This window comes from Portunus trituberculatus, chromosome 17, assembly GCF_017591435.1.
Source record: "Portunus trituberculatus isolate SZX2019 chromosome 17, ASM1759143v1, whole genome shotgun sequence".
In the NCBI taxonomy this organism is placed as follows: domain Eukaryota; kingdom Metazoa; phylum Arthropoda; class Malacostraca; order Decapoda; family Portunidae; genus Portunus; species Portunus trituberculatus.
This window is the reverse complement of record NC_059271.1, coordinates 25,157,875-25,170,374: the sequence shown is the minus strand read 5'-3', so window position 1 is coordinate 25,170,374 and position 12,500 is coordinate 25,157,875. Positions and strand designations below refer to the sequence as shown.

The 12,500-nt window shown below is 40.6% G+C and overlaps 1 protein-coding gene across 2 annotated transcripts in view; it reads left to right on the top strand.

Moving 5' to 3' along the window:
• Positions 1–12,500, top strand: part of LOC123504797 (carbonic anhydrase-related protein 10-like) — a 125,884-nt gene that overhangs the window by 62,129 nt on the left and 51,255 nt on the right. The window lies entirely within an intron of this gene.

The following is a 12,500-nucleotide window of genomic DNA, read 5'->3' as shown; positions in this document are numbered from 1 at the left end:
ATTATTATTATTATCATCATTATTATTATTATCATATCAAAGTTCATTTATGCATTTATATTTTCTTACAATTATTATTTTACTCTTTTTTCCTTCATTGCACCTTACATTCTCACCATCTCTTTATTGTTTTCACTATTTCTCCTATTCAAAACAAACAATCACCCCTTATCTACCTCCTCCTCCTCCTCCTCCTCCTCCCTCCTCCTCCTCCTCCTCCTCCTCCTCCTCTTATTCCTCTTCCGGTAAGCAATCCAGGAAGTGAATTAATATTTGAACTTTCATACTGCTGATATTTACAAGTATTCGATACAAAGCAACTCTCTCTCTCTCTCTCTCTCTCTCTCTCTCTCTCTCTCTCTCTCTCTCTCTCTCACTGTAATATATATACAAGCGATTAGTCAGACACATCGGTCATTAAACACTTGCTAATTAGCCTCAAATGTCCTGTTAATCAACCAAGAGCCTTGTCATCAACATCCCCTGCCTCTCTCTCTCTCTCTCTCTCTCTCTCTCTCTCTCTCTCTCTCTCTCTCTCTCTCTCTCTCAACAAATGCCATATAAATACAGGCTCACATTTTATTTCTAGTCACTGAATAAAAGAAAAGTATGTGAATAGTATTTGCTGACTGACTGACTGGGCTGCTGACTGAGTGACTGACTGTCTGGATGATACAAACACTTGAATAAACGACTGACTGACTGACTTAATGATTGTATAACTGAGTGGTTGACTGATTGACTACGCAGCTGAATGACCGACTTACAGAAATGACATATGACCAACAAGAAATATGACTAAACGTATGATTGACTTAATGACAGACTAAATAATGGAGGAGGTAAATATTTGATAGACTGGCTTGGCTGACTGTCTAATTGATTGACTGACTGAACTTCTGACTGACGCATTCTTCACCTGACTAAATGATCGGACTAGTGAACAAAGCAGCATACAAACTTGGTGCCGTAGTGACAAATTCAACAAGAATATGAATAATTCCATGCCTAACTGTGACTGATTGACGAAATAAATATGACATTAATTAACTAACTGACTGGAAAACTAGCCAACTGAATAAATACCTATGACTCACACACTGAATAGCTAATTAACCGTGACTGTCTGACTGACTGACTGACTGACTGGCAAATAGACTGGACAATCATAGACACTGACTAGTATAAGTAAATTCTATATAAACAAAATAATAATTGCCTCATACAGACACACACACACACACACACACACACACACACACACACACACACACACACACACACACACACACACACACACACACACACACACACACACACACACACACACTCTCTCTCTCTCTCTCTCTCTCTCTCTCTCTCTCTCTCTCTCTCTCTCTCTCTCTCTCTCTCTCTCTCTCTATTAGCTCTCTCTAATCTCACTTCTATTGTCTCCACGAACTTTTCATCTCCTATCATGCGTTTTAATGCCACTCTTTGACCCAAAATGTAGCGTTCAACTCTATATACACTCACTACCTTTGCTCCTGAACGACCTACGTGTTATTTGATGCAGTCGTAAATCCTCCTGCCTGACATACACACACACACACACACAGACACACACATGGACAAACATTCATACAGAGTCGTAGTACAAAATATGATGCACATAGATCTTACAAGACATGTTCATTTATTTGTATTTTTCTTGAGAGAGAGAGAGAGAGAGAGAGAGAGAGAGAGAGAGAGAGAGAGAGAGAGAGAGAGAGAGAGAGAGAGAGAGAGAGAGAGAGAGAGAGAGTGTATTTCCATTTTCTTGAGCGATGTACTGCTGCCCTTTTTCTTCTATTCCTTTGTGTTCATCCACCACCTCCTCTTCTTCTTCATCCTCCTCCTCCTCCTCCTCCTCCTCCTCCTACCCTTACCATCTTTATCTATTCCTTTCCTTTACATCCTTCCATCTCCATCCCATTTTTCTTCCCTCCTCCTCATATTACTTTTCATCATAGAAAAAAAAAAATACAAAATCTAAAATACACCAATCAAAAAATGGAAATCGTAAAGGTCATGTAGTAGTAATGGCAGCAGCATCAATAGTAGTAGTAGTAGTAGTAGTAGTAGTAGTAGTAGTAGTAGTAGTAGTAGTAGTAGTAGTAGTAGTAGTAGTAGTAGTAGTGGTAAATTCATGTCTTCCACTGTCCCCTACATCTCTCTCTCTCTCTCTCTCTCTCTCTCTCTCTCTCTCTCTCTCGTGTGCTAAGCGTGAATTCATCAGTCAGAGTAACCCCGAGCGAGGAGGAGGAGGAGGAGGAGGAGGAGGAGGAGGAGGAGGAGGAGAGGAGGAGGAGGAGGAGGAGGAGGAGGAGGAGGAGGAGGAGGTTGAGAGGGAACGAAAGTGGGAAAGAAGGAATGTGAAGGTAAAGGAAAGGGAGAAGAGAAATGAGAGAGAGAGAGAGAGAGAGAGAGAGAGAGAGAGAGAGAGAGAGAGAGAGAGAGAGAGAGAGAGAGAGAGAGAGAGAGAGAGAGAGAGAGAGAGAGAGAGAGAGAGACGAGAAAGAAATAAGGAGAAGCAGAGGAGAGGGGAGAGAAATGGGAGGAAGAAGAGAAAATTACAAAAGACGTGGGTCACTGTAATTTACCACCACCACCACCACCACCACCACCTCCTCCTCCTCCTTCTCCTCCTACACCACCACAACCACCACCTCCTCCTCCTCCTCCTACCATCTTCATTCATTTCCTTCCCTCCCCATCTTCTCATCTTCCTCTCATTTTCTCCCCTCCTTCTACTCTCTCTCTCTCTCTCTCTCTCTCTCTCTCTCTCTCTCTCTCTCTCTCTCTCTCTCTCTCCCCAGTTGTCTAATAAGAAATAACGAAGTGTAAAATTGCATTGTTATTCCCTCAAATTGGATAGCGAAGGCACTGGAGGGAGGAGGGACAGGGGGGGAGGGTTATAAGGGAGGAGGAAACTGAGGGAAGGAGGGAGAGGGAGGGACAGAGGAAGGGGTGAGGAGGGTTTATATAGAGAATGTGGATAGGTGTGTGTGTGTGCATGTGTGAACGATAATAATAATTGGGGTTGTAATGAAAATAAAGAGCTACTACTACTACTGCTACTACTACTATTACTGCTACTGCTACTGCTACTGCTACTATTACTGCTACTGCTACTACTACTACTACTGCTACTACTACTATTACCACTCCTACTGCTACTACTACCACTACTTACCACTACTACTACACTACCACTACTACCACTACTACTACCACCACCACCAACACCAACACCACCACAAGCTACAACAACAACAACAACAACAACAACTACCAGAACCTTCACTTGCTAACTATGGTTCAGGGCTATTAATTCTTTAGAACCACCACCATCACCACCACCACCACCACCACCACCACCACCACCACACCTCAAAATTAGTGGTCTAGAAAGTAACTCCACGTGACAGTCTTTTCTACAAATGCATGTTATAATTCTGAGAGAGAGAGAGAGAGAGAGAGAGAGAGAGAGAGAGAGAGAGAGAGAGAGAGAGAGAGAGAGAGAGAGAGAGAGAGAGAGAGAGAGAGAGAGAGAGAGAGAGAGAGAGAGAGAGAGAGAGAGAGAGAGAGATGAAAAAGCAGAATATGGAAAGAATATAGGTAGAAAAAAGAAGAAAAAGGAAAAGAAGGAAGAAAGGAAGAAAGGAAGGAAAGAACGAAGGAGTGAACAAAGGAAGAAAAAAAAGAAAAGAAAGTCAGATAGAAAGCAATAATTCGTCAAAAAAGATAAAGAAAAAAAAAGAGAGAAAGAAAGAAAGAATAAAGAAACGAGCAAAGGCAACGAAATTTTAAGAGAAAACAAACAAGGATGAGTTACCAGATTAACGAATTCGAAAAAAAAATGAAAAAAGAGAGAAAAGAAAACAACACAGCAGTAACATAACGCTGTGAATTTCGCTCAGTTTTCCCTCAAAGAAAACTTACAGAAATCAAGAGAAAAGTGGCGATTTTGTTATCATTTTCCCCCTCTCTTTTTCTCGATTTTTCTCGCATATATCGTGCATTAGACTTCCTAATAACACCTTCTCTCTCTCTCTCTCTCTCTCTCTCTCTCTCTCTCTCTCTCTCTCTCTCTCTCGCGAATCATGTACTGGGAATACCGAGATTAACTGTAATTTACTCCTCGTATTTTTCTTGCATGTAATAATCCTCTCTCTCTCTCTCTCTCTCTCTCTCTCTCTCTCTCTCTGTCCCTCGCTCACTTACTCACGAAAACTTTAGCTTCTGACTCGGGGCGTAAAAAATAATTATCATCGTTTACCATCACGAGACGCGGCAATTACTAGTGACCAACCCACCTCTCTCTCTCTCTCTCTCTCTCTCTCTCTCTCTCACAGTTTTAAAAGGATGGAAAAAGCAAGGAAGGAAGGATGAATGGAAGGAAGGAAGGAAGGAAGGAAGGAAGGAAGGATGAATAGATGGGTGGAAGGAAGGATGGATGGAAGGAAGGAAGGAAGGAAGGAAGGAAGGAAGGAAGGATACTGAAGGGAAAGAAGAAAAATAGGAAGGAGAGAAAAAGAAGGAAGGAAATAGGAAAAATGTGACCAATGCGTGAAACAAATGAAGGAGAAAGAATGAAAGAAACCACTCTCTCTCTCTCTCTCTCTCTCTCTCTCTCTCTCTCTCTCTCTCTCTCTCTCTCTCTCTCTCTCAAATTCAAACCCTAACTAAACAAACAGACAGGAGAGACGGAAATGGATGAAAAAAAAAGCAACACTGAGAAAGAAAAATAGAACGAGATACAGGAAAGAAACAACAGGAGGATGCAATAGAACAAAGCACGCCACGACCGAAAAAAAAAGAAAAAAAGAAAAGAAAACGTAAATAAACACTAAGCCAAACAATACAACATCATGAAGCGCAAGGCAAGACCAGCCAACACGCCTCTATTCTTTTATCTTCTTTTTGTGATGTTTATGCACCGATGTTTGTATTATTACTGTTGTTTGCGTAGGAAATAAAGCCCTTTCTTGATCGTCACGAGTAGGGAAAGTACAAGGAAACAGGAGAGGAGGCGGAAAAATGCGTGTTTACAAAAGGTTCATACAAGGAGGACAGAATAATAAATTAGAAAGAGAATGAAAATAAAAATGAAAGAGAGAGAAAAGAATCACAAAAGACTAGAAAGAAAAGTCGTTCGAGAGAGAGAGAGAGAGAGAGAGAGAGAGAGAGAGAGAGAGAGAGAGAGAGAGAGAGAAAGGTGGGAGAGGGGAAGGGAAGGGCGACACCTAAGGTAGAAGAAGAAGCCCAGGTAAGTTAGGAGTGACTTTAATTAACCTTGTTCAGGTGGCTCCGGGTTGCAGGAGGCAGGTGAATGGGACTCAGGGGAGGGAGGTAGGGAGGTAGGGAGGGTCTGGCGGGATCGAGAGAGTAAGAGTGAGAGGGAGAGAAAAAGAGAATGGGGGGAAGAGAGGGAGGGATACAGGGAAAGGAAGGGTTGAGAGAAAAAAAAATTACGAAGGGAAAAATAATTTGTAATGTCGGAAGTGAGGAAGAAATGTATGCCTTGGGAAGAGAAAAAAAGAAAGGTAAAAGAAAATCAGTGGTAGTGGTGGTGGTGGTGGTGGTGGTGGTGGTGGTGGTGGTGGTGGTGGTGGTGGTGGTGGTGGTGGTGGTGGTGGTGGTGGTGGTGGTGGTGGTGGTGATTGTGGCGCTGGTGAAAAGTGGCAGGTGTGACTAATGAACAGGACAAAAGGCCATGAGGAGGAGGAGGAGGAGGGAGGAGGAGGAGGATGAAAAGGAGACATGGAAATTATTTTGGTACGAAAGAATTGAAATAGGAGAGGAGAGAGAGAGAGAGAGAGAGAGAGAGAGAGAGAGAGAGAGAGAGAGAGAGAGAGAGAGAGAGAGAGAGAGTGTGTGTGTGTGTGTGTGTGTGTGTGTGTGTGTGTGTGTGTGTGTGTGTGTGTGTGTGTGTGTGTGTGTGTGTGTGTGTGTGTGTGTGTGTGTGTGTGTGTGTGTGTGTGTGTGTGCAGTCCAAAATAAGAGGAACAAAATAAGTTAAGCATGAATAAGTAACAGCCACTTAAGCCTCAGAAGGGAAAAAAAAAATAATGAAGCGAGAAAGAAAATAAAGAAAATGTTATAATCATAATACCTACACACATTATGATGATTATAATGATAGTGATGGTAGTAGTAGTAGTAGTAGTAGTAGTAGTAGTAGTAGTAGTAGTAGTAGTAGTAGTAGTAAAAGTAGTAGTAGCGAAAACAAAAAACATCGTTATTAAGAGCAACTATACTACTTTTACTACTACTACTACTACTACTACTACTACTACTACTACTAATAATAATAATAATAATAATAATAATAATAATAACCACAACCACCACTAACACCCCCACAAAAACAACAACAACAACAACAACAACAACAACAACAACAATCAAACCTTCAAACTTCCACACCAAAAAAAAAAAAAAAAGAAAAGTAAATCACACCAGGAAAATAATTAAAAAGAATAAAAATAATGAAAAAAAATAGAGAAACACATCCATCAATCCTAAATTAATCTCCATCACCTTCATTATGACCCATAAAATGACCTTCCCTCCCTTCAAATCCCCCTGAATGAGACGGAGGAGAGGCCACATGAGCATTAGAAAGGGGAAGAAGAGGTGAGGGGGGAAGGTAGAGAAGGATAGAGGAAAGGAAGAGATGGGAAGTGAAGGGAAGTGAGAGAGAGAGAGAGAGAAAAGGGTTGGCAGGTATGACTAAGACATTAATAAGGCCAGGTAAGGTTGTTAAGGACGAGTTCATTATCATCATATAGTTTCTGCTTCCTCACCTGTCCCTGTTACCTGGACTACTTCTCTCTTCCCTTATACTCTTTTTCATCATTTTATTCCTGGTATGCCAATGTTTGAGTCTCAGGAGGTCAGTAACTCAATTCCATCCTGCTTGATTTACTAATGCTACGTTGCTGGTTCCCTTTCACCTTATAACACTCCTCTATTTCACCCTTACCACCTCTCTCTCTCTCTCTCTCTCTCTCTCTCTCTCGGACGTACATCTTCTCCCAAGTCTCCCTCGCCCTTACCTGGCTGTGACATCTCCCTAATTACTACTTTCCAGCACTCTTGCGCACCTGTTCTGTTTAATCTGTGGAAGGAAGGGAGGCGCCGTAGGGCTGTTTGTGTGTGGCGCCTTAGAAGAGATGGGATGAGGGGCGAGGGAAGGGAGGGATTGGGACGGAATGGGTGAGAAGGGAAGGGAAGGGGGGTGAAGAGGGGAGAGGTGTCAAAGATGGATTATGTTGTTGTATAGTGGATTTAAAAGTGTTTTTTTTTTTTTTCTTTCCGTTTTAGAGCCTAGATTAATTAAAGGCGTCCAGGTGAGGTTGGTGATATTTTCTCGCTCTCTCTCTTGTTCTCTCTCTCTCTCTCTCTCTCTCTCTCTCTCTCTCTCTCTCTCTCTCTCTCTCTCTCTCTCTCTCTTTATGTCGCTCGCTCAAAATTTCCTACACATTTTCTTCCTTTCATCTTCTCCCTTTATCCCATTTCTTTCTCTCCTCCTCCTCCTCCTCCTCCTCCTCCTCCTCCTCCTCTTTTTTCTTCTTCACGTCCTCCCTTCCTGTTCTAATAATCATCATTTCTCCAGTTTTATCTTCATTCCCTCTCCTTCTCTCCTTTCCCGCTTTCCAAATTAGGACTCAGTGGTGGTGGTGGTGGTGGTGGTGGTGGTGGTGGTGGTGGTGGTGGTGGTGGTAGTGGTGGTGGTGGTAAAAGAAATTGATCTTGCATGTTACTTCAATCAATTGTGTGTGTGTGTGTGTGTGTGTGTGTGTGTGTGTGTGTGTGTGTGTGTGTGTGTGTGTGTGTGTGTGTGTGTGTGTGTGTGTGTGTGTGTGTGTGTGTCATTGTGTAATCATTCTATTTCAGTGTCTCTCTCTCTCTCTCTCTCTCTCTCTCTCTCTCTCTCTCTCTCTCTCTCTTTACAAACTTTCTCCTACATTCTTTCTTGACTCTTTACTTCCTCCGAGTTGTTTTCTTTCATTGTTTTTCTTTTCAAAGTTTATCTCTCCTTTTCTTCCATATTAGCAAAAGTTATTATACTCGTTAGGGGAAGTTACTTATGTACAATCAATATGACTACACACACACACACACACACACACACACACACACACACACACTCATTCAATTTCTCTTTTTTCTCTTTTTCCTCTAGTCAAACTCCCTTCCTTACTTCCTTTTCCCAGTTACAATATTCCCTCGTACTATTCCATTTCCTTCATACTTAGATCCTACTAATGCATATTCTCTTTTTTCCCTTCCTCTCGAGCGGCAATAACTGTCGGTAATAAAGCATCGGTGCAGTCTTGACTCGCTTCAATAAAATATTATCGCTTACGCCTTGTAGCTGTCACTAATGTTCACCCACTCTCATAAAGTTTCGTTCGTAAAAGTATGTGCCAAGTGAAACTAAGACGTCATTGTGTGTGTGTGTGTGTGTGTGTGTGTGTGTGTGTGTGTGTGTGTGTGTGTGTGTGTGTGTGTGTGTGTGTGTGTGTGTGTGTGTGTAGTTTCGTAAATACACAAGTACATTCTATACTCTCTCTCTCTCTCTCTCTCTCTCTCTCTCTCTCTCTTTCTATACCAACCGTTTCCAAAAATCGCAACCACTCGAGAAAATCTTTAACACTATATTTGTAAAGGAAGTTTGTGGAGGAGAGAAGGAAGAAGGAGGTTAGTGGTTCAGTGGTGGTGACGTTGTTGGTGTTGGTGTTGTTGTTGTTGGTGGTGGTGGTGGTGCTAATGGAGGTGGTGAAGATAGTAAAGTACAGTTGAAGTGCAGAGGAAAAAAATAATAAAGCCAACAACAGCAACAGGAACAGGAATATCATCTTTGAATATTTCGTTTTTTTTTTTTTTTATGATCATTTGTTTGCTAAAAAGTGGAACAAAAATAACATACATAAAGCACAACACAAATAAAATCTATCAAACCTCAAACTAAAGCCGAAATTATGCATGTGTGTGTGTGTGTGTGTGTGTGTGTGTGTGTGTGTGTGTGTGTGTGTGTGTGTGTGTGTGTGTGTGTGTGTGTGTGTGTGTGTGTGTGTGTGTGTGTGTGTACGTGCCTAAGCATGTTGGCAATATATTCTCTCCTCCTTCCTGCCTTTCACATCTGTATTCCCATCCTTCCCTCGTGCAATATTCACACAGTCAATCGTGCAGCGCATTGATTCGTCTCGCCAGGAAAATATCAGCCTGTGATTTACGTAAAGGATTTCAAATATTATCTCTTAAATAAACGCAAAGAAAATATAAATAGAAGAGAAAAATCCGGGACAAGATACTGTTTTTTTATTTTTCTATTTTGCTTTTTGCGTCGATTATGTTTGTCTGTTTATAATTTTTTGGGGGGGTTTTCTGTCTCTGTCTTTCTGTGTCTCTGTCTTCATCAGTTTTCATTTTCATTTCGTATATTTAACTTTTTTAAATATATATCTTTTGTTTATGAATAAACGTTTTTGATATCTCTGTCTATCTCCTTATCTATTTATCTCTCTCTCTCTCTCTCTCTCTCTCTCTCTCTCTCTCTCTCTCTTCATCATTTTTTATTTTCAGATTTGTATATTTCTTAACAATTGTAAATATTTATCTTTATATGAATATATATTTTTCATGTCTGTTTATATCTATCTATTTATCTCCCTATCTATCTCTCTCTTCATCATTTTTATCTTCATATTTTGTATATTTCTTAACTTTAGTAAATATGTATCTTTTATTTATATGTTCTCTTTTATCTGTCTATCTATCATTTTATCTATTTATCTATCTATCCACCTATCTACGTAAGACTCACTCATTCCATTATTGCGTCTGCGTCCATCACTCAGTCTCAATCAATCTGCATATTCACTCCGTCCATTCTTTTCAAATCTCCATCACATAAAATCTAAGGAGGTGAAGAAGACAAACTAAGAAGAAAGAAAGGAAATAAATATAATGTAATCCAAATGAGTGAAGAGAATACGAAACGAGGGAAGACTTTTTTCCTCCTCCTCCTCCTCCTCCTCCTCCTCCTCCTCTTCCTCCTCTTCGTCCACCTCCTCTTCTACTCGTTCTTCTTTCTTTATGGAGTACTTCCCTTCACCTATCCCCCTCTTCCTTTCTTTATCATCCCTTCTCCTCTTCCCTCATCATCTCCCCTCCTTTTTCCTCATAAAATTACTCTATAAATTCAAGGTTATATGTGAGGTACTATATCATTCTCTCTCTCTCTCTCTCTCTCTCTCTCTCTCTCTCTCTCTCTCTCTCTCTCTCTCTCTCGCTTGATCTGTATTTTTCTATATTATTCATTGCATTGTTATCGTGTATCTATTTTTATCTACGTTTCTATTTATTTATTTGTTTATCTATTTTTTAACATTGTGGTGAAATACGAGTCGTTTTCTGATAGGAGGAAATGTGGAATAACAAGCAGCCAGTAGCGTTCCAGGACGTGTAGGAGTGTTTCTGATCGGGGTATCTCTATCGTCTATTCATTCTTAGTAGTACTTTTCCTCTTCCTCCTCCTCCTCCTCTTTCATTTTCCTGGTTTTTTCTTCTTTTTCTCCTTTATTTTTTTTTTCCTAGTGATACTCCTCCTCTTCTTCTTCTTCTTCTTCTTCTTTTTCTTCTTCTTCTTCCTCCTATTCTTCCTCCTCCTCATCCTCCTTCTCCTTTTCCTTTTCCTCCTCTTTCTCCTGAACATTTTTCTTTTTTTTTCGTTCTACTCTTCATTTCTTTCTTTATTCCTCGTTCTTCTTCTTCTCAACTTCTTTTCATTCTTCTTTTCTCATCCTTCTTATCTTCATTTTTTCTTCCTTTCTCACGTATTTCTTTAGTAGTCATCTTCTTCATTTTCTTCTTTTTCTTTTTCTAATTCTTCTTCTTCTTTCCCTAATCCTCCTCCTCCTCCTCCTCCTCCTCCTCTTTCTCATCCTTCTCTTCTTTCTTAGGTATTTTTCTTCTAATCATCTTTTTCTTTCATATCATTCATTTTCTGCCTGCTTCTCCTACATTTTTTTTTATCCGCCTCCTCCTCCTCCTCCTCCATTTCATAACCCCTTCCTTCTTCCTTATCAACGTAAACACCCTTCACTCTTTTTTCATTCTATTTTCTTTTTTTTTTTTTTTACATCAAATCGTATTTTCCACCTGCAATCTTCCCATTAATAATTAGCAGAGGGATTAATATTTTCCGAGCAATTTAACGCTTAAGTTTCTCGTTTTTCTTTCTTTCTTATTTTCTATTATCATTATTATTATTTTTTTTTTTTTTTGCAATTCACACGAACAAAATTCCCAGGAGTGTTGAGTTATCCCTCCATTTTTTTCCGTTTTCTTTATCGTTTTCTTATTTTATGTCCCAACCAATAAGAACGCGTCTCGCTCTTCTGTGCTTCTTTCTGATTGGGTGTTGGTGCTTCTTGGTTAACATACAACAGCTGTTCCTGGAATCCGTGACGTGAGCAGAGAGAGAGAGAGAGAGAGAGAGAGAGAGAGAGAGAGAGAGAGAGAGAGAGAGAGAGAGAGAGAGAGAGAGAGAGAGAGAGAGAGAGAGAGAGAGAGAGAGAGAGAGAGAGAGAGAGAGTACAGATAAAGAAAAAGAGAAAAAGAAATAGAAATCAAAAGGTTGTTGGAATATTTCTCTCTCTCTCTCTCTCTCTCTCTCTCTCTCTCTCTCTCTCTCTCTCTCTCTCTCTCTATCGATTAATCTATTAGTCCACCGCACCCTATCAGACAGTCAATCACACACACACACACACACACACACACACACACACACACACACACACACACACATTGTATCTGATTTAATTCAGTGCTGTCACGTAAAGGGAAGGAGGAGGAGGAGGAGGAAGAGAAAGAGGAGGAAGAGGAAGAAGAGGAGGAGGAGGAGGAGGAGGAGGAGGAGGAGGAGGAGGAGGAGGAGGAGAGAGAGAGACTAGAGAGAGAGAGAGAGAGAGAGAGAGAGAGAGAGAGAGAGAGAGAGAGAGAGAGAGAGAGAGAGAGAGAGAGAGAGAGAGAGAGAGAGAGAGAGAGAGAATGAAGATCAGGACATAAAGAAAAGAACTAAGAAAAAGAAGAAAAGAAAAAGAGAGAGGAAGAGGAAAAAGGATGAGGGAGAGAAGGAGGATGACAACGAAAAGGAAATGGAGGAAGGAGAACGAAGAAGGAAAAAAGTTAATAGAGGAGGAGGAACAAGAGGAAGAGGAAGAATGAGAAGAAAAAAAAACATGGTAGGACAGGAAAAGGAAGACGAAGAACAGGAAAAAGATAGAAAAGAAGAAGAAGAGGAAGAGGAAGAGGAAGAGAAGGAAGACGAGGCAGAGGAAGAACTTAGATATGCATTTATTGAAGGAAAAAAATCAATAAACCGATATTGAGATGGTTCTACTAAACAGACACACAGACAGAGAAACAGACAGACGGACAGAGAGACATACAGACAGACACATGGA